Here is a 20,650-nt window from a genome sequence, read left to right on the forward strand (position 1 = left end):
AGTCTAGAAGTTTCTAATCAAACTGGGAGATATTGATTTTTCATGCCAATAAACTGGGATTTTTCAGTGACTTTCAGTATGACCTGAGGGAAATACCTCTAAGTATACGAAGCATGGCTCACACCCTAATTTCTCTCTCCTGTCACTTTCAGCATTTCTGTCTGTCAATTCTATTCTCCTTTGCTTCTTTCTCTCTCTCTCTGCTGCGAGCATCAAGGATTTCATTCAAAACCTCCCAGACTGACTGTTCTGAGTAGAGAATATTCAGCCAACTCATTGTTTTGTTCATGGAAATTGGTAAAATTATGGAATTATACAGGGCTAGCATCACTGCACTGTTCTTAATAATAATGATATTTTAAGGATATTGGGGGGGGAGTGAATTAAGGGCTCTGTGATACAAAATTACTGTATTAGTTTTGATGCCACAATTCTTCATTCACGCACCACATAAGATCTGACCATTATTCTGTGTACCTCAGTGAAGTAAAAAATAACTAAAGGCACCATATTTGCATCTGATTTACTTGCCAAACATTCACTCTCAATGCGAGGTTCAGTGATCCTAGGGAGTTCATCCAAGTTTGTGGACAATTGCATCAGACAAGCCTGTGAGGATCATTGAGGTAGCTGAGCCAAGGAGATCAAGCAGACGTTTTGGTTCACGAGGAAAGGGTGATGATAGAAATAACGAACAATACAAATGTGCATAGCAAAGTCAACAGCAATCAGAATTGGAATATGGTTGGTTGTACCCGCCAGTCATCAGCCTCTGACCTGTAAGTAAACACAGCAGCCAATCAAAGTTTAAGTCCTGCTTTACCAACCAATAGATGGCAGGTCTAAACTGTTAATGAACTCAGGGAAGAGAAGGTCTTCATATGGGAAGACGTAGCTGTCAGATAACTCCCAAAGGATAGCAACTTTCCTTAGGGCATAGTGGGTCGGTTTAGTCACAGCTACTCAGCCAGAGTGATAAGAACTTGTAAAGTTGTGCTTTCAGGTACATGGAGGATTTTTTTCTACCTTTTCAAAAAAAGGGGGGGCTTTTTCATTTCATTCTGTCTAATGGAGCACTCATAGACAGGCAGCTCTGAACAACTCATCTTGTCTTAACAGTGCTGGGTGTCAGTAATTTTACAATAGGCTGAGAGCCCAAGCTGGCATTTTACAAAGCTGTCTCTGAGATGTTGAAAAAGAGACTTTGATTCCCAAAGTTTTATATACAGTTTTATATACATGCTTTAGATGATGAAAGACCGGAAGCTTTCTTTTATGTTTCAGTCACTACAGAGGATTCTTGTGAACTTGTTAAAATAGTAATTCTTATTAATTGAAGAAGAAGGATTAAAGGAGGCTTTAAAAAAGGAAAGCTGAAGTGATTACTTTGCTGTTAGCTGTGGGCATCATCCGCTGGGAAATTCTCCTGTGGAAGCCCCATAGAAATTAGTGGGAGTAGGAAAAGAGCACGGTTCAGTGCAGCCTGCGCAGGAGGCCATCCCAGTGGACCCCTTGTCCTATAAATGCATATTCCTTATCTATATTTTCTCATTTTCAGTTCTTCTCCCATGACATTCCTTTACTTGATAGCATCATTTGGAACCTCATCCCATGAGTTCGCTTGCTGACTTCTGACCATGGCACTGCAAAAAAAAGACCCTTTAGAGAAATCGAATGGATTTGCAGCCGGCTGAAAAAAATGTTAAGTCGGAGCATATTTCTTACATTTCTCTCCAACCCTTTAAAAAATATTGCATTGTTTGATTTCAAAATATGGAGCTACCCTAGATTTTTTGTTTTAAAGTGATTAGGTAACCAACTTTTACCTTCTAATTCCTCTGGAGTCTGGGAGAAAACTCCTGAGTTCAAAACTCAAGAGTAGGCTTCTAGCTGACAGCTGCATGTGCACCATCAGAGAAAGCCAACCATTTCTATTGGGGAAAGTGCATTGAGTCACTCCCTTTGCTTACAGGGTGCTCAGCTCTCTCAAACCAGATAGCACCCAAATATCTATTCGGGAAGGAGAGCATGACGCGGTATGAAGATGGTGTGTCAGCCACATGTGGATAAGATGGTGGATAAGATTTTAGTTTGAGTATGATAAGGAGGACCAGAAGGAGGAAAACAAAAGAGTAGGAACATAGCAAGAAAATACATAACTATCTTTAAAAAAAAAAAAAAAAAACCAAAGCTTGTTGCCATAAACAGAGCACTGAGTTTTCAGATAGGAAACTCAGGTTCAATTCTTTGTTCAACATTGACTGTCAAAATTCTTTGTTCATCATTGACTGTCACAGAGAGAGAGAGAGAGCACAGATATCCTTGGCCAAATCTTTGGCTATTCTGTATCACACTGCTAAGCCCGGATCCCCGGAACTTACCAGAAGCTCCTGCTTTGCTGGCATGGGCTGGGGACGGAGGCCAGAGCAAGTGCAGGATGGGGGGCTGCATTGGAGGTAGCAGGGCTTGTGGGCAGCTTTGCTGCTCATCTTTTTGCCGCTCAGGCACAGCCATGCCCAGCTGGGCCAATCAGCTCCCAAGCCATAAGTTTGAATGAACCTATTGGGAGCTGGTTCTATTGTGGGTGGGGCTGGTCGGGCAGACGGGGAAGTATAGTTTTCTCTAAGGTCCGCCTGTCCTGTATAAAAAGAACTCACCTCCAGTCAAAGCCTCAGTTTGTCTCCAGATTTGTCCCAACACTCCCTCCATGTTATTGGTTTTTGCTTAGAGTTATTGTTAATTCTGTCACAACTTAGGTCAGTTTTTTAGGGGGAAGTGGCCTGCATGCCCCTTTCCTCTGCAGTGGAGGATCCCACTAAGAGATTTTGGTGAGGCTTTGGAGATGGACATGCCCAGCTTGGGGGCTATCCGGGCAGCCTCTTCCCAAGTGGCGGGGGAACACCAAATGGCTCACGCCCAGGTGAATTTCCCAGAACTGCCATCCCTGCTACTCCCAGTGAGCTTGCTGGGAGTTGGATGCACACATTTTAAAGAGGGATTTCTTTTGTACAACACCTTATAGGGAATATTATTAATGTTGGAGGTCCAAAGTCTATTTATCAGGTAACAAGCCACCTTGATGCCTAACTTACTCAGAATTAATTCCTGCTGCTCTTCCCATGCCCCTCTGCAAACCTTGGGGGATGAACACCCTCACCACCTTCTTCTATTTTTCTATCTAGCCCCCCCAAAAAATGGTGTGAACCCACCTGACTCATTCTACCAATGAACATTACCCAAAATCCCTAATTAATCTACAAAAGGTAAAAAACAGTAACCCAATAATTGAAGGCAGCCAGAAAAGCCAACAAACCAAAGGAAAACCCCCACAATGAAAAACAAGAGACAAACTCCTCAGAAGCACAAAAAGAAAAGGCAGAGGATCAAAACCCAGAGATTAATTCACACAGAACCTAAAACAACAACAGAAACAAAACCTCTCCTGAACTATCCCCAGTGGCCAAATGCCCCCCCCCTGCATTACTAACCCTCCTCCACATTCTCACATGGGGCCTGACCATGTGCATACCTTGAACAACATGATTGTTCCATTTTCTCATCAGCTGATGCCTCTGGAACCTGGAACTAGTAGGGTGTAGTATCTAGGACTGAGGAGACCCATGTTCAGGTCCCTGATAAGTCATGAAGCTTACTGGACAACCTTAGACCAGACACTGTCCAACCCTCATATGATTGTTAGGTGGACAAAATGGAGAAGAAACAAATATGCACTGTGAACTCCTTGGGAGACAGATGTGAGAAAAATATGGTATATAGCCAGACTATGCTTTTTGTCTCTGACTCCCACCTAGCTGACAACTTGTTTCCTCCCACCTTGCTGACACTGAACCGGACAGAAACAAGTAGCACTCCCACCCTGGCAGTGGCTTAATCAGAAACTCACAATCCAGTACAGTGTTCCGTTCCCCAAAGTTTGACCAGAAAGAGAGTGGGGTACAATTATCCTGACTGCAACACAGTTGTTAAATTAAAGTTTTCAATCATATTTTAAAACTGTATCTTTATTGCAACATCCAGCATCGCAGCAGATGACACCTAAACTCCACAATTGACAGTGTTTTTACATTTATAGACTTCATATTTGAAACACTGAATGCCAAAGCTTTTAATACTGCAAAACACCCCAATTCAAATTTAATATCTTTCTAATCTCATGCTCAGCCACCATTTTCAGCAATCTTTTGCCTTATTGATCTCAAACAATTAAATAGCGATGGAAGTTTCTACATACATATCCCTAGGTGAAGAACTGTGCATGCAAATGGCTCTGCAGAGATTCATGGCCTGATCCACCTATTAGAGCTACAAGACTTTATCAGAAAATTGGAAATGCCAATGATCAGCTTTCTGGGAGGGAACTGAAAGACCGGGTGTTGTCTCTAGTGGCTTCTTTTTTCCAAAACGACCAGCAGCAATATTGGAAATTATTTGATTGGAGTATGTGTGCATAGTCGCTAAACTCACACTCATTTGAATCAGGACCAGAGAGTACAGATCTGTCTATGTGAGAGCAAAACATTTAACTGCCATTTTCAGGTTTGGTATTCCATTGGCTACCAGATAACATGGACTAACTTAAAGGGAAGGTCAGGACCAACACTATTTATGAGCATCCTCACAGCCCACTGCATCTGAAGAAGTGGGCTCTAGCCCACGAAAGCTTGGGCTAGAATAAAATACTAGTCTTTAAGGTCACACAAGATACTTGCTTATTCTTACGTCCCCCTGTTGGCATATAGTATTTGTAGCTAGAAGAAATGTTAGTTTGATCCAGAGTGGCAGTGCGTATGGTCTTACAGGAATAGATCCTGTGTACTGTGTGCAGTTCTGGAGGCCTCACTTCAAAAAGGTTGTGGACAGAATGGAGCAGATGCAGAGGAGAGTGACGAGGATGATCAGGGGCCTGAAAACCAAGCCCTATGAGGAAAGGTTGATGGACTTGTGAATACTCAGTCTGGAGAAGAGGAGGTTGAGGGGGGACATTATTGCTCTCTTGAAGTATTTGAAAGGCTGTCACTTAGAGGAGGGCAGGGAGCTGCTCCTGTTGGCAGTAGAGGCCAACAGGAACAGGTGGTACCGGCTGGATATTAGGGGGGAAAAGTTTTACAGTGAGAATAGTTCAGCTGTGGAATCAGCTGCCTAGGGAGTTGGTGAACTCCCCCTCACTGGCAGTCTTCAAGCAGGCTGATCCTGAATTGAGCAGGAGATTGGACTAGATAGCCCTTCCAACTCTATGATTCTATCCCACCAGCTTTTCCACTTGATCTAATTAATTTCCTCTCCTGACCACAGCCCCTCTCTAATGCGGCTTTTGTCCATGCCAGTTCTATAATCCTTGTCACAGCCTTTTTAGGTGGTCAAAGCCCCGCCCCCAACAGTTTGAGGATTCAACCTACAAACACAATATGGGCAGTGAAGCAGATGATAAGCCTCAATCTACAATAGCCATCTCATCACTCACCTTCATTTCCCTAGTTTCTCTTGTTCCAGTGTCCTCATTTTGGCAGTGGGATAACAGCAGGTGTGATTAAGTGAGAGGGGCAGCATCCCAGTTCTTTAGTTCCTGTGGAGAAAGAGAATCTCTAACAGGACAGATGACACTTCCAACGTTGGCTTAGAGCCATGCAAAATCTTCATTGCTTGGTTGGCATAGATCTCTAATGGTAAGGTTCGGGGCTCCTTTTGAACAGGCTTGATGCCTTCCAAACAGATGGGTGTAAGTGTGGGCAGGAAAGAGGCCATTTGTTTATCTCAGGTTTGTTTGCTGAGAAATGATTCCCAAATGGAGACTGAAAAACAGTTTCCAGTCCAATTCTTCTGCAGCTGAGATGATGATTGAGGAGTTGCTTCATTGGTAATGCAGCTAGATTAATTTTGAAAAACAAGAATATTTCTCTACCCACTAGGGGACTTCTTTTTGTACCCCCAACATAATTACTTGGAATGTTGCATAGGAGCACTGAAAGTTAATGAGCTCCTATCTTCTTTCTCCTTTTTCTTACTTCTTTCTGAGACTGAGCCAAAATTGGCTTTCAAAGCCAGTCAAAATTTTCTCAAGAATTGACCAGTCAGGTCTGAAAAGCAACTGTTTGATCTTTTGCATGCAAAAGGCTATGAAACTTTGAACAAAAAGGAGTGTTGAATTACTTATGATGGAAGGAAAATGAGTTCTGAGAAGAGCATTCTCTGTAGTACTGAATTCTTTAAGTAGCATATTCACATCAGGTCCCAAGAGATTCCTTACGGAACCTGTTGATTTGGACAATCTGTCTCTTGGGAATGTCCAGATGGCTTCTAATTTAGGAGACCAGGTGCTGTGTTTAGCACTTCTGCTTCCACAGTACAGGCATGTAGAGTCCAGCATCTAGTATCCAGGGGTTGACTCAGGGGTAGTTACAGCCCTCCCATGCCACAAGGCCATGTTACCTGTCTTTCCTCAGGCCAGTTTCTGGTAAGACTTTGTTCTCCACTTGGCAGTGTACTGAATGGTTGTTTAGGGCTGTCAGTATTTAACCAGGGTGTCTGAGAGGCTGCTTTCTGGTCATGACTTAAGTCTCGAAGGCAGCACAAAACAAACACCATTTAATGGTTCTTCGTAACCTATATATCTAATTCCCTAGTGTGCCACCTGTCTGATAACTCCATGGATTGGGGCCACACTTACCCCAAACAGAGGTTGGGGAGCCCCCTAGGTCTGCAGAAATGTCTGACATTTAAAAATCATTTGGTGGGGGGAGTTTAAATTCTCCCCAAAATAAAAAGAGTTCTTTGGGCAAGTACAGAGGATGCACTTACCTCAGGCTGGGCCTGGTGACGACGGCCTCAGCTGATCCCTGTGGAGACCTCAGCATGCTCTGGGTAAACCACTGAGAGAGATTGAGGAAGGGTGGAAACCTTGGCGCTCCTGCCTGGACTGCTCCAGGCAAGCCACTGAGAGCGGGGCTGTGGGGAGGGAAGGCTCGGCAAGCCCACCCAGGCTGCTCAGGGTGAGCTGCTGAGGACGAAGTTACCTGACAGTAGGAACTGGGGGAGAAAGAGAGAGGCACGAGCTTGCCTTTAATATGCGCAGCAGATCCCAATTACCTGTTAAAGACAAGAGGGAAGAAGTAGCGAGCAGGGTTTGGCACCTCTCAGCATCCCTAGTCAGCAACAAAGGGAAAAACAGCCAACAAATAGCCCTCCTTGGCCCAATGGACTACTCTGGTGTCAGCTAGATATAGGAAGTTCAGGCATGTACTCCTTAGTCAATTACAGTGCATTCCTAAGGAGAGTTACTCCAGTCTAAACCCATTCATTTCAATGGGCTTAGACTGGAGCAATTCTCCTTGCACTGTTAGTCTAGTATTTTCCTCAATAAACCTATTCAGAGACTATTCCGTCCTGCAACACATGAAGATAGGGGATGTTCAGCAGAGTGTAAATTAACTATAGGTGGTGGTGGGAAGTGCCATCAAGTTGCAACCAGCTTATGGTCACCCCATCGGGTTTTCAAGACAAAAGATGAACAGACATGGTTTGCCATTGCCCACCTCTGTGTAGCAACCTCGGACCTACCTGGTGGTCTCCCATCCAAGTTCTAACCAGGGTTGACCTTGATTAACTTCCAAGATCTGATGAGATCAGGCTAGCATGAGCCATCCAGGTCAGGGAAACACTGTTGTTTCGGTTTTTCTCCAGCCAACCATACTATATTTCTCTTTGCTGTAAAATACATCTTAGCTGTGCTTCCTGCTTACTTAGAAGTTTCATGAAACAAAGCTCTTGTAGAAACTCAAGTGCTTGATCCTTCGGAGAAAGGGAATTTCTTGCAGAAATGACTCTAGCTCACACAGGCTCACAGATTGCTAAGTCTATGCAAGGACAGGTCCTGAGAGACAGCCCAATCTCTAGTGAGATGGAAACTTAAAAGAAACAGAGGAGAGGGAACAAAAGCAGGCAAGTGTGAGCTTGACATCCTTTCTTAACACACACACACACATTCAGCCAAAGTGGACCAGAGACCATCTTTTCCTCTATTATACGGGGGAAATTCCAATAACTGGAACAACTCTGGTGGTAGCTGTTACCTTGGTTCTTATCCAGTTGGGTGGGAGGAGCCTGAACTGGCTAAAGTTTTCCCCATGAATCCCATTTCCTTGAAGATATAGATCAAGTACTGAGCCAAGGCAGCAGGTTGGAAGGGAGTAAGCTGCTTGCCAGTAGAGACCAAGATCATAACTTGGATATCAAGTACTTCAACTCAGTGCAATCATGTTTTATAAACAGGATCATCTACAGGCTACACAGAATTAAATAATTAACCCGTTAAATAAACATCAGCACATTGCACAGTGAATCATCTGATAAACAACTGTAGTAATAAATAACTGATCATGATATATGCATTGGACAAGGGTATTGCAAAATTTAAATCAGATTATGGCAAGTATACAAGAGGGCCAGCCCTTATTAAGCAGGCTGTATTGCAAGCAAAGCTGCTATATCAGGGGAAAGAACACAACAGCAAAGGCACAATATGCACTGGAATTAGCTTGGGTTTTGGAAACAACAAAAAGGGTCTGTACAAGTAGAAGTAAAGGCTACAACACTGAGGCCATTGATAAACTCATGCCAATATGCTGAAAGGATACAAAGAAAACCAAGCAATCTATTTTGGTGTGGTTAAACGTTTTGCATTACTAGTAAAAATGTGTAGCAAAAAGGTACATGTGAACAAGTATGAAAAATGATGAATGGATAATTAGAAAGAAATTAAATCAGGTCAGAATAGTGACATTACTGCCATGATCAGAACCATCAAATATTATTTAGTCATGGACAACATGGACATCATTAGTTTGAGCTCCAGATGCTGACAAAGCAAAAGGTAGGATTGGGATCAGCTATGAGGAAGCATTGGGTATAGGGTATTCCATCTGTGGCTGAAACTGGATTAGATTATCCTTTTTTCCCAATGCCATGGCTTTTATGATGTCATGATTCTGTATCAGTTTATATGAGACCAAGTATTTGGGCCTTCACTTCACACCAAGTGAGCAACAGACAATTTACACGAACAGTTATTTGGTTGGGGAAAATAAAGTGTTCAGAGAGAAAAAGGGTATTGGCCTTTCAATAGAACCAACTGTAATGCATTATTAATGTAAAGATGATCAGATAAAAACTAGAACTTGGTAAGCTGTCAAATAAAAAATGCAGAGTGAATCAAAAATTTATAAAACGGTATTGAGTTATTACAATCCTATTATGGACACCACTGATCATTCTTGCTCCAGCACTTTCTTCCTTCGATAATTTTACTGCTGAGACATTGGGCTACAAGGATTTAAAACTGAAAAAAAAATTCTCTGACTTGATGCCCTTTGGGGGAGTAGCTTAAAAATCAAAATGAGAAAGAGCTTTGCTGCAGCTCACCACAGAACTGCATTTTTTAAAAAGGCAGAGGGAAAAATAATAATGGCATGATTCTTCCTTTATGGGCTCCATTGCTAATCTACATGAAAAAATTATTGCTGTTTCTTTTCGCACAGACTAAATCTCTCCACAGAATCTATAAAATTAATCTGTGCACTAACAAAACACAAGGTTCTGGTTGGGGGGGAATACTTGATGAGAGGTTTTTCCTTCTTTGGGTTATTTCCTCCTTCATGTTTTATGGCCTCCTTCATGAGCTTCATTTTCTCGAAATAAATACCTCCTGTTTCAACACACATTTCAAAGGAATCCCAGGAGATATCGTACAATACTTTTTATTGTATGGGAAAATATCTTATGCAGAACATGTATCATTGGGCTACTTTCTCTTCCAGGGGCACTGTAATAGCAAGATCCTAAGCACATTGTAATATGCCCATGGCCAAAGTTTGTTACAAATTTGGCAGGGATAAGAAAAGAAATCTGACATTCTGTTAAGAGGACACCTCAAAACAAGATGGAAGCATTTAATACTGAGCATAATATGTATTGAGTCTGAGCAAAGTCGGAATGCTGACAGCAGCCGAGGCAGGCATCCATTCATGCATAAGCATAAAGCAGTTCAATGAATCCACATTTCAGCATCATGATCTATAAATTGTTATTTTTAACTTGACATTTATTTCACGTCACTGTGGATGTTTTCAGAAGTCTACGAGAAATGAAATTACTAGGTTCCTTTGAGCTAACAGCTTGTTGTCAAGCATGTAATGTTACAATTGCCTTGAGTGACTTTTGAGAGTTACCAGCATACATCACATGGTGATCCTGTCAATCTTTAAACTAAGCCGACTCCACTTTAGCCAACACATGGGTTTTGTCAGTATCATAGGAAAACAAAATAAACGATGTATCCTTAAAATTGAATTTGCCACAGTGAAACAGTGAAGTGGACCTGCTATTGGGCCACAAGGATCAGCAAGCTGGGGGTTTTCGCATTCATTTTTTCTAGCCCTCATGACTCCAAAGGGAATGACAATACTTAGTATTTCATTGTTTAAAGAGCTCCACATGCGTATAATCTACATAACAATTCTGTTAAATAGACCAACGTTATGTCCATATTGCAAATGTGGGCCAGTGAGAGAGTAGCTTGCCTCTAACCTCCTAACAAAGTTAGAATTTGAATAGGCAACTTCCAGATCATAATTCACATCACAATCCACTCTTTTAGCTGCTACAATACTTCACTACATTACATCAGCTAGTCTGCACCCAAGTCAGTTCTTTAAAGTATTTTGGCACTCGTTAACTCCAAAGTTAACAAGTTAACGAGGGCAGCAGGAAAAGAGGAAGACCCAACAAGAGATGGATTGACTCAATAAAGGAAGCCACAGCCTTCAATTTTCAAGATCTGAGCAAGGCTGTCAAAGATAGGACATTTTGGAGGACTTTCATTCATAGGGTCGCCAAGAGTCGGAAGCAACTTGACGGCACTTAACACACACACACAACTCCAAAGTCCGAGCCTTTAAATTCTTACAAAGTGATGATTAGTTGTGACATTTTTTTTTGCAAATTCCATTGCTGAGAATACCTTAGATATTTTCTAATATGGATACTGATTATACTATGGACAAGATAATAAATATCCCCAGTACACTGTCTGGTCCATTTATGGATCATTTTGATCTGGTTACTGTGATGGATGCTGACAGGATTCTGGGATTAGTGAAGGCCACCATTTGTACTGTATATCTTTGTCTGTCCTGGCTACTGAAATCATGTAAGCATCACATCTAGGAGTCCCTGATGGTCATTATAAATTAGTCACTGACTCAGCACACCTTTCCTTGGTCTCTAAAATAGTCAGTCATCCATTTGCTACTTCAAAAACCATAGCTATAGAAGAATGATGAGGCCATGATCGCCTGGTCACTAATTTGGCCCTCTTGGGCAAAGCAACGGAGAGATCAATAGCAGAACAAACAAGTCTTCCTCAATAACTTATCTGCCCTAGATCCCTTTCAGACTGGCTTCAAGACAGGGTATGGGATGAAGATTGTGCTGGTGGCTTTAATAGATGGTCTCCATCAGAATGAGGGCAAGAACTGTGCCTCTTTGCTGCTTTTACTGGCTTCATCAGCAGGCTATGTTACTGAGGACCCTTCCATCTTGTTGAAACATTTGGCAGTGGAACTAAGGATTACAGGAGTGCTTTGGATTGGTTTAAAACTCAGAGGTTATGGTTGGAGACCAATAGTCATCAGGTAGGACCTTCTTAGAGAGCCAGTGTGGTGCAGTAGTTAAGAGCAGTGAACTCTAATCTGGAGAACTGGGTTCAATTCCCCACTCCTCTACATGAAGCTTGCTGGGTGACCTTGGGCCAGTCACAATTCTCTCAGAACTCCCTCACCCTATGCAGAGGCAAGCAATGGCAAACCACCTCTGAACATTTCTTGCCTTGAAAACCCTATGGGATCACCATAAGTCATCTGTGACTTGATGGTGCGCACATACACACACAGAGGACCTTCTTATGGGGTTCTCCATGCTATTCCATCTCTGTGTGAGGCTGTTAGGGGAAACCATTCATGGCTTTGGAGCAGGCTGTCCTCAATATTCTGATGACGCCCAGCTCTGTGACTCTTTAGAGCCTAGTGATGCTGTAGAGATCCTGAAGCTGTGCTTTTACTGCTGTGGTTAAATGGCTAAGGGTGAACAAGCTGAAACTGAATCCTGGCAAGAAAGAGGTAATGTGGGCTGTGAAAGACCAAGGTCTTGAAGGATATTGTGCTTCCAACTTTTGATAGGGTCCGCTCACCTAGTTAAGAGCCATAGGGTTGTACTGGATCCAGCATTATTGCTCAAGAAGCAAGGTAATGCAGCTACAAAAAAGCCTGGAGGATCACCCCCTATACCACAATATAGACACTCCAAAAGACAAAGTCCAATTCTATAAAGACTTATATTCAACAGAAAACCGTCAGAAGGTTATCTGTTTAACCACCACCTTGTATGTATCCCGAGGGTTGCCAGGTCCCTCTTCACCATCAGCGGGAGGTTTTGCTGGCGGAGCCTGAGGCAGGCGGGGTTTGGGGAGGGGGGGGACTTCAATGTCATAGAGTCCAATTGCCAAAGTGGCTTTTTTTCTCCAGATGCTGATTTCTATCTGCTGGAGATCAGTTGTAATAGCAGGAGATCTTCTGCTATTACCTGGAGGTTGGCAACCCTATGTATCCCATACGGTTGAAAATTCATACTAAGTATAGTCTTTAGCTGGGAAAAGTCCTCTAGTCAAATGGTTTGCATGTAAAAAAATGCTTCATCTGCAACAACAGACTATCCTTTATGTTACTGTCTGCTTGGAAGAATTTACCTAACCAGCTGGGGATCAGTTTAACACAATAGACTCCGGAGCTAGCATAGATGGCTTAATATCAAAGGGCAAAAATGCATGGTCGCTTTATCCTCCTTTAATCCCTGTTTCAGACAGGATTCAGCCTGGATCGAATGCATGCATTTTGCCTAATGTGTGTTCGATCCTGGCTAAAACAGGGATTAAAGGAGGATAAAGCGACCATGCGTTTTTGCCCAAACTTTGCCACTCATTGTCTGAATTGTGGTATGGGAAAAACCTTAGATATTTTTGAGGATATAGAATAGGTGACACAGTGCAAGTAGGGTTGCCAACCTCCAGGTGGTGGCTGGAGACCTCCCGCTATTACAACTGATCTCCAGGTGACAGAAACCAGTTCACCTGGAGAAAATGGCAACTTTGCAAGGTGGATTGTATGGCATTATACCCTATTGAAGTGCCTCCCCTCATTAAACACCACCTACTCCAGGATCCACCCCCAAATTCTCCAGGTATTTCCCAACCTGGAGCTGACAAACCTAAGTGCACGGTATAGCCTTGTACTTTGGCATAATTGTACTTCCATTTTTATACAGGTCCCAGAATATGGCTTTTCTGTCTGCAGAAGTGAGGTTACCATAGTACAGAATTCTGGGAAAGGGTTGTGGTAAGGGTAAACATAGAGTATTCACACAGCCTGGTTTGTAAGGAATATCTTAATGTTAAATTCTTGAATTAGAGCCTTTTTTGGACCTTTAAAAATCTCACAAATACTTTCAATTGGAGCTGCTTAAGGACTAGATAAGATTCAAAAATACTTGGTTGTATATTTGCTATGAGGTTTATAGCGGTGGCTAGTAATTTTATGTGTATGCCATCCACTTTGTGTCAAAAAGGTGGTAAGACATATGTAGGGTCAAGTGCTAGATGTTCACAGAGCCTACATCTTTCAGTTTAGTGCAATTGGATCTGACAGACTAAGGAATAAAAGGTGCCCAGCAAATCCCTTCAAATCAATGGCTGTTTTGCCACTGACTTCAGTAGAAAGTGGAATGTACACCAAATGAAAAAAAGCTATCAGGATCTAGTTCTGTATTAGAAGATGCAACTATGAGAGGTCAAAGGTGAGGACTGTGAAGTGAAATTCTTATGACTTTTCAACGGATATGTTCTCTGAAGAGCATAATACAGTTAAATTGAAAATGAATGTATTGGAGAGATTATTGCTGTATCAAACACTGGATAATGCTTGGGGATTGATATTGTATTGGGAACAAGTTGCCTTCATATAAGATTTTCTTGTTTTTTAATCTTTTGTGTTTCATGAGAAAATATATTGTAGTGGTTTTAAGTTTCAGCCAAGAAAGGTTTGTATGAAGGCAGCTGTTGGATTGCTATGAAACCATTTCTTTAGCACATTATTATTAAAAATTGTGGAACTGATTTTGCTATATTCTCATACTTTTCTATTCTTATATATAACACTAGCTTAGAAGCCAGGCTGGTAACCTGCTTAGAACTGTGTATACCCAGGCTCTAGTGCACTCTTGAGCAGGGACATTTGATTAGTTCAGCTTGTGGTGGTCTCTTTTCCTGTTGAATCAAATGGGGCCAAATGGTCACCAAACTTGTGTTCAGTTTACATAATTTGATCATGCAAAGAAAAAAGAAGACGACGACTGAGGATGCACAGTATAACATATTAGTATTTTACCACAGCTTCTCCCATCTGTATCCTTCCACCAGACCATTGCCTGTCTTTCATTTGTCACATTTGTAAAGTGCACAGAACATTAATACTTACAGTTTGTGACTTCCAACTAGGGCTGTCGATTCGGTTCGGCCCGAACTGAAAAACAGCCGAATTTCCCCTGATTTGGTGGTTTTTAGTTCGGGACGAACCGAACTAAAAAATGGAGGGCAACCGGGGGGGGCGAATTCAGCGAGTTCGGGAGTTCACGAATAAATCCGGCAAATTCGGCCGTCAATAAGCAGCATAACCGTCAGTAAGCAGCATTCTCCTCCCCCGGCCAATCGGTGGCCAAGCTGGGTCTTCTTCTGGCCAATCAGTCAGGATTGAGTACTGGAGGAATCAGCTGATGTGCGGCCCGGCCGGGGAGTGAGAGAGAGAGGGAAATCCTTGTGTGTGTGTGGGGGGGGGTGCTTGTGCACATTCACTCCTTTCTGTGGCTGCAGGGGGCGTATTTTTTGGGGTACAGACACAAAACTTTCAGCAGAGATTCAGACAAGCCTTCTTAAGAGACCACCCAAGTTTTGTAAACATTGGGTCAGGGGGTCCCGAGATATGGGCTCCCCCCTTTTTTCTTTCCATGGCTGCAGGGGGCGCATTTTTGGGGGTACAGACCCCAAACTTTCAGTGGAGCTTCAGATGAGCCTTCTTAAGATACCCCCCAAGTTTTGTAAACAATGGGTCAGGGGGTCTCAAGATATGGGCTCCACCCCTTTTCCCTCCCCCCTTTTCTATTTCCGTGGCTGCAGGGGGTGCTTTTTTGGGGATACAACCCCCAAACTTTCAGCATAACTTCAGACAATCCTTCTTAAGATACCACCTAAGTTTTGTAAAGATGGGTTCCGTGGGGGCAGAAATATTGGCTCCCCCCCTTTTCTCTTTCCGTGGCTGCAGGGGGCACATTTTTGGGGGTACAGATCCCAAACTTTGAGTGGAGCTTCAGACAAGGCTTCTTAAGAGACCACCCAAGTTTTGTAAACATTGGGTCAGGGGGTCCCGAGATATGGGCTTTCCCCTTTCCCCTTTCCCCTATTGGGATGAATGGATCAGCTGATCCTGTGCATCTCCAGAGCAAAATGTCCCGTGCCTAATTGGAATCGTCTTGGATTACAAGTCCTCCCCAGCCCCTCCTGATGGAACAGAAGACAGCCACAGTAAGACCCCTTTGGGGGCTTTAATCTATAATTTTTCTCCTGTGTGTGTGTGGGGGGGGGAAGCAGAGTCTGTGTGTGTGTGTGGGGAGGGAGTAGTTTCTGTGGGTGGGGGGGAAGCCAAAGGGGGCTTTTGCCGGTTCTGCCTGGGGGTGTGTTCCCCCTCGAGTCTCTCTCTCCCTGGTTTGAGGGGGGTTTTCAGTTGTGTGTATTCAGGTTTTCCCTCATTCATAAGAGCGGTTAGGTCTGTTTGGATGCTTGCTCAAAACTTGTTTTCAAATGGTGACTTAAAGAATGCATTTGGAGTCCGATGCAAAAGGGGAAATTCCACCCCTGCTCATTATGCATAGCTAGCTGCCTCTGTCTCTTTCCATGGTTTGCAAACTCCCAGGTGTCAGGTGTTGCTTTGCACAGTTGCAAAGGTGTTACTTACAAGGTTGTGTTGCTTTTGCTGTCCTGTTGCTTGCAGTTGTGTTGCAATGCTTTGCAAACATATCAGCTGTTTGTCGGGGCTGGGAGCTTTGTGCGTGGGCGGCAAGCTCTGCTCAGAGATGCACATTAAGGGTGGGGGGGACCCCTTTCGGGGCCCATATCTCAGCCCCCCCTGACCCAATCTTTACAAAACTTGGGGGGTCTTTCAAGAAGCGTCTTTTGAAGCTCCGCTCAATGTTTGGGACCTCTACCCCCAAAAATGCCCCCCAGAGCCACGGAAAGGCGCGGTTGTGTTTTTAATGGCTTTATTCGGCCGATTTTCCCCCCCCGAACTTTGAATTCCCGCCGAATTGCATGGACCCGAAGTGGGGGAGTTCGCACTTCGGCATATCCCGAATCTAAACGGGCCGAATTCAGCCGAATCCAAACTATACCGAATTTTTTTTAATTCAACAGCCCTACTTCCAACAATTGAAAAGTGTTTCCCTCCGGGATGCTTGATAATTTTCTGATTTGGGCCACATTCTGCTCACATGGAGTGATGGTTTCTCATGAGTAGCACTACTCGCTACTCACAAGAAACCGTGGAGAAAAGTGGTCAGGAAAGAAAGCTGCCTGAGAAACCTGGGACACCGGGCAGAGCGCAGCAAAGAAAGCTCGCATGCTGTGGCGCCAGGAAAGCCACGGAGATGCGGCAGAGCAAAAAAAAAAAAAAAGCCCACACCCCCACCAAACAGCTGAGTGGCAGTAGGGTGGGGGGGAGCAAAAATGGCTGGCTGGAAACTTATTATAGGAACAGGAGGAGGCAAGGAAAGTCTCACGCGGCAGTTCCAGTTACACCGTAAGTGATGTCATCACGTAGATGATGCTGGTCACTCTCCCTCTCTTCCCCCACCTATTTCCACCTGCCAACCAGCTGAGAGTCAGTGGGCAACAGCAGTAATTGGCGGTAGATTGCCCACCATAAGCAGGCAGTTAGCAACCCTATCTGGAAGGCCCTTTAGCACTTAAAGCAACACATGCAGGACAGACTGTAGAAGAAGCTATTGTGCAGATACAAAGCTTCTAGGATATGGTGAACATTAAAGCAATCAACTTGCTTGCACACCAAAAGTTTTGTCACAGTAAGTTCAATATATACTGGAAATATGACTAAACAACCAGTTCATTTAAATTAAACAAAGCAGAGCTATTTAAAAAAAAACAACCTTAAACTGTATTGCTTTTAAGGACCCTCTGATTGGAAAGGTTTGACATATGCTTTTCTTTGGGGTGCTCCATGGCCCAGACTATATATTACCTGCAACAACAGATAACATTATCCTAACAGCCTTTTTTAACAAAACAAAAAAATCGCAAGCAGCTTTGGAGGGTCATTAGAGCAGTGTTGCATGTATTTTCATGTAATGTCTCACCTGCATCTGAGGTGCTTTGGAGAAGAATATGTTCCTCTGTGGCAGCTTTTTGTTGTTGTTGTTGTTCCCAGCAAAGAATATTGTTGGTATCCCTCTTTTCTAAGGCATATTTGGCAATAATCTGGGCTCAAGCCTTTTCGGTGGCTGTACTGTGCCTCTAGAGATCTCGGAGACCCCTACCCTCCTGGCTTTCTAGCAAGCCTCAACAGTTTGCTATCCTTTCTTATTGACAAACAAGTGTTATTCTGAAGAGCTTTTTGCAGCCTGAGCGAAGGCAAAGGGAAGTACCCTGGGGTGGGAGCACAAGGTCTTTATAGATTGGTTTTTAGTGTTTTTTCCCATCAAACCAGTTTTATATTGTTGTTACCCACCTTGATGCTCAGGAAAAAAGCAAGCAAATAAATATTTTAAATAAACAAATAAATATGACCATAACCAAAATGTACTCTCTATTGCCCTATCTTCCACTAGGTATCACAAAATCTGGTTGCCTGTGTACATAATGTCTGAAATTTTCTTAAAATACTAATACATGAACGGATAACATATTATTTGTATTATTTTTAAAACTATAGAGAAATAATTAATAAATGTCTGGTAATTTGGCCTTTGGCTAGACTTTCAACATTAGATGGTGAATAAATCTTGACAACCTACAGTGCTTAAATGAATCTCTATTTAAGGTTTTTTTTCCTTGATGACTTAATCAAATGTATTGCACACATGAAACTCCATGGTTGCCTGATTTTCGTATTGTCACTTTGGATTGGTTTGTGTGGAAAGCCAGAATCAACTATAATATTTTATTTACCTCCGCTATCATATGTGGATATGTGCTATCATATTGCTATCGTCTTTCAACGACACAACAAATAAATCAACATTTAATTCATCCATTAATCTGATGTTTTGAATGTTATTATTTGACCTTGTAGTTCCATTATCAGGCAAGGAAGATTTCTTATTAAACTGACACTTGTCATTAAAGGGAATCTTTGCTGAAAGCTTTCTTAACCAGCTTTGATTCTGTCTAGAGCCAGCTTAATCAATTTTCCTCTATGATAATGATATTGTTTATTGCAAAACTGTCTTGTTATTCCTCCATGTCTGCAGCACTTTAAGCACTTGTTTAGATGTATGTGCTATTTTGATTGGCTGCGTTGCTTTGAAGAACAAAAATTCTTACATGATATCCTTCAATTTCTTGCGGTAAAATTCTCTTTTCCTTCATCTCCAAAAGAACAGTTTATCTTGATCACCTCTTTTATGTTCATATCAAATGGAAGCATTTATTTAGAGAGAACATTGTATCTGTCCTTCACTCAGGGGTTTAAGGTTCTTGACAATGCTGGGGAGCAGGACTTGCATACAAACATAGAATTTTTTTTAATATAAATATTTTTATTGGTTTATAATATTAAATAGGGATACAGGAAAAAAGAAAAGGGAAGGGGAAAACATCAGCGAGAAAATACATATTTCTACATATTTCTACCCCCTTGTATGGTTCAAAATATCAATATTTGGTAGCATAATATATATAGTCCTCGTTTTAACTTTCATAACATTTATAAGATTTTATTATTATTTTTTTGTTTTTATATATTCATAAAAAGCATACCATTTGTCTTTATTTACTCTTTGAGTATTTGTTTGCAATAGTTCTGTTAGGTGTGCCATTGTTATAAATTCATACGCTTTATCAGTCCACGTTTCGATTTTTGGTATTTTATCTGTTTTCCACTGTGACGCTAACACTATTCTTGCCGCTGTTATTAGATATTTTAATATAATCTGTTGTTCTTTACTACATTCATCTGGTATTTTACTCAGGAGAAAGAGTTTAGGTTCATATGCAATAGGTTGACCAATTATACTTTCTATGTTCTTATGAATTTTCTTCCAAAATCTTTGGACTAAAGTACACGTCCACCAACAGTGATAGAAAGTGCCTCTGGCTTTACCACACTTCCAACACACACCAGATGTCGAACTGTTCATATTCTGAATATCGCTCGGCGTAATGTACCATCTATGCAGCATTTTCAGCCAATTTTCTTGTATCCCTTGACAGAGAGTAAATTTAAGATTACCACGAAATAGCTGTTCCCATTCGTCTGTTGTTATAATCTCGTTCAGATTTTCCATCCATTTAATTTGACAAGATTTTATTTGTTCTTCTTCTGTGTCATACATCAACAATAGCTTATAAATTTTTCCTAGAAGATGATCTACTGGCTTGCTTATTAACTGTTCAAAATCTGTTTTACCTTTCAGAACTCCCCGAGTCCAGCAATCCTCTTTAAATCTAGAAATTAGTTGGTGGTATGTCAGCCAAGGCATCTGCGGGTAGTTAATTTCATACAAACATAGAATTAAATAACGAAATATAAATTTGTTTGGTGCTAAAATCACCTGCTATTGGTCTCGACAAACCATGAAAGCCAGATAAAAAAGAGGTTTCTGATGGGTTATAAGAAGTCTTTCCATCTGCTGTCATCTGATGGAATCTGTGACTAGTCAGTGTGCCCAGTGAACTCTTAGCCAGACTTCAGAGGCATTGTTCAAAAAGTGTATGGCAATGTCCTTGCACTACCAAGTCCACAATATGCACCACCAAATATGACTGGCTCCAACCATCATTAGGGGCCATCCTTTTTTTCCTACTCAAAGCAAGGCTGGTCACACTCTGGTAGGAAACATCCCTCCTGGCTTCCTTCTTGGCCAGAAATATCACCTTTTGAGCCTCCCAGGAAGCTTGGTACTTTCCAGCCTTTTATCCCTCTTCCTCTGGCCACTCCTCAATCCAGTTTCCCTGCTCCTACTCCTGAGCAAGTCCTTCCTCTCAAGCAGGGCTGCCCAGAGCAACCATAGGCCCCTGAACAAAAAATTCTATCTGGGCCCTCTCCTATGACCCTCATATAAAACAAATATTAAAAATTAACTTGGCTTTCTGTTGCTGTGAACAGAATAATACTGCAGTAGAATACAGTACAAAAAATAACCCCCCAAAGGATCCTTTCTCCAGCCAAACACCTAGTGAGAACACTGAAGCACACTATTGATTAAATATAGGTGAGACACAAGTTACCAAAGAATAAGCCCCATT

Source organism: Euleptes europaea, chromosome 3, assembly GCF_029931775.1.
Source record: "Euleptes europaea isolate rEulEur1 chromosome 3, rEulEur1.hap1, whole genome shotgun sequence".
Taxonomy (NCBI): Eukaryota; Metazoa; Chordata; class Lepidosauria; order Squamata; family Sphaerodactylidae; genus Euleptes; species Euleptes europaea.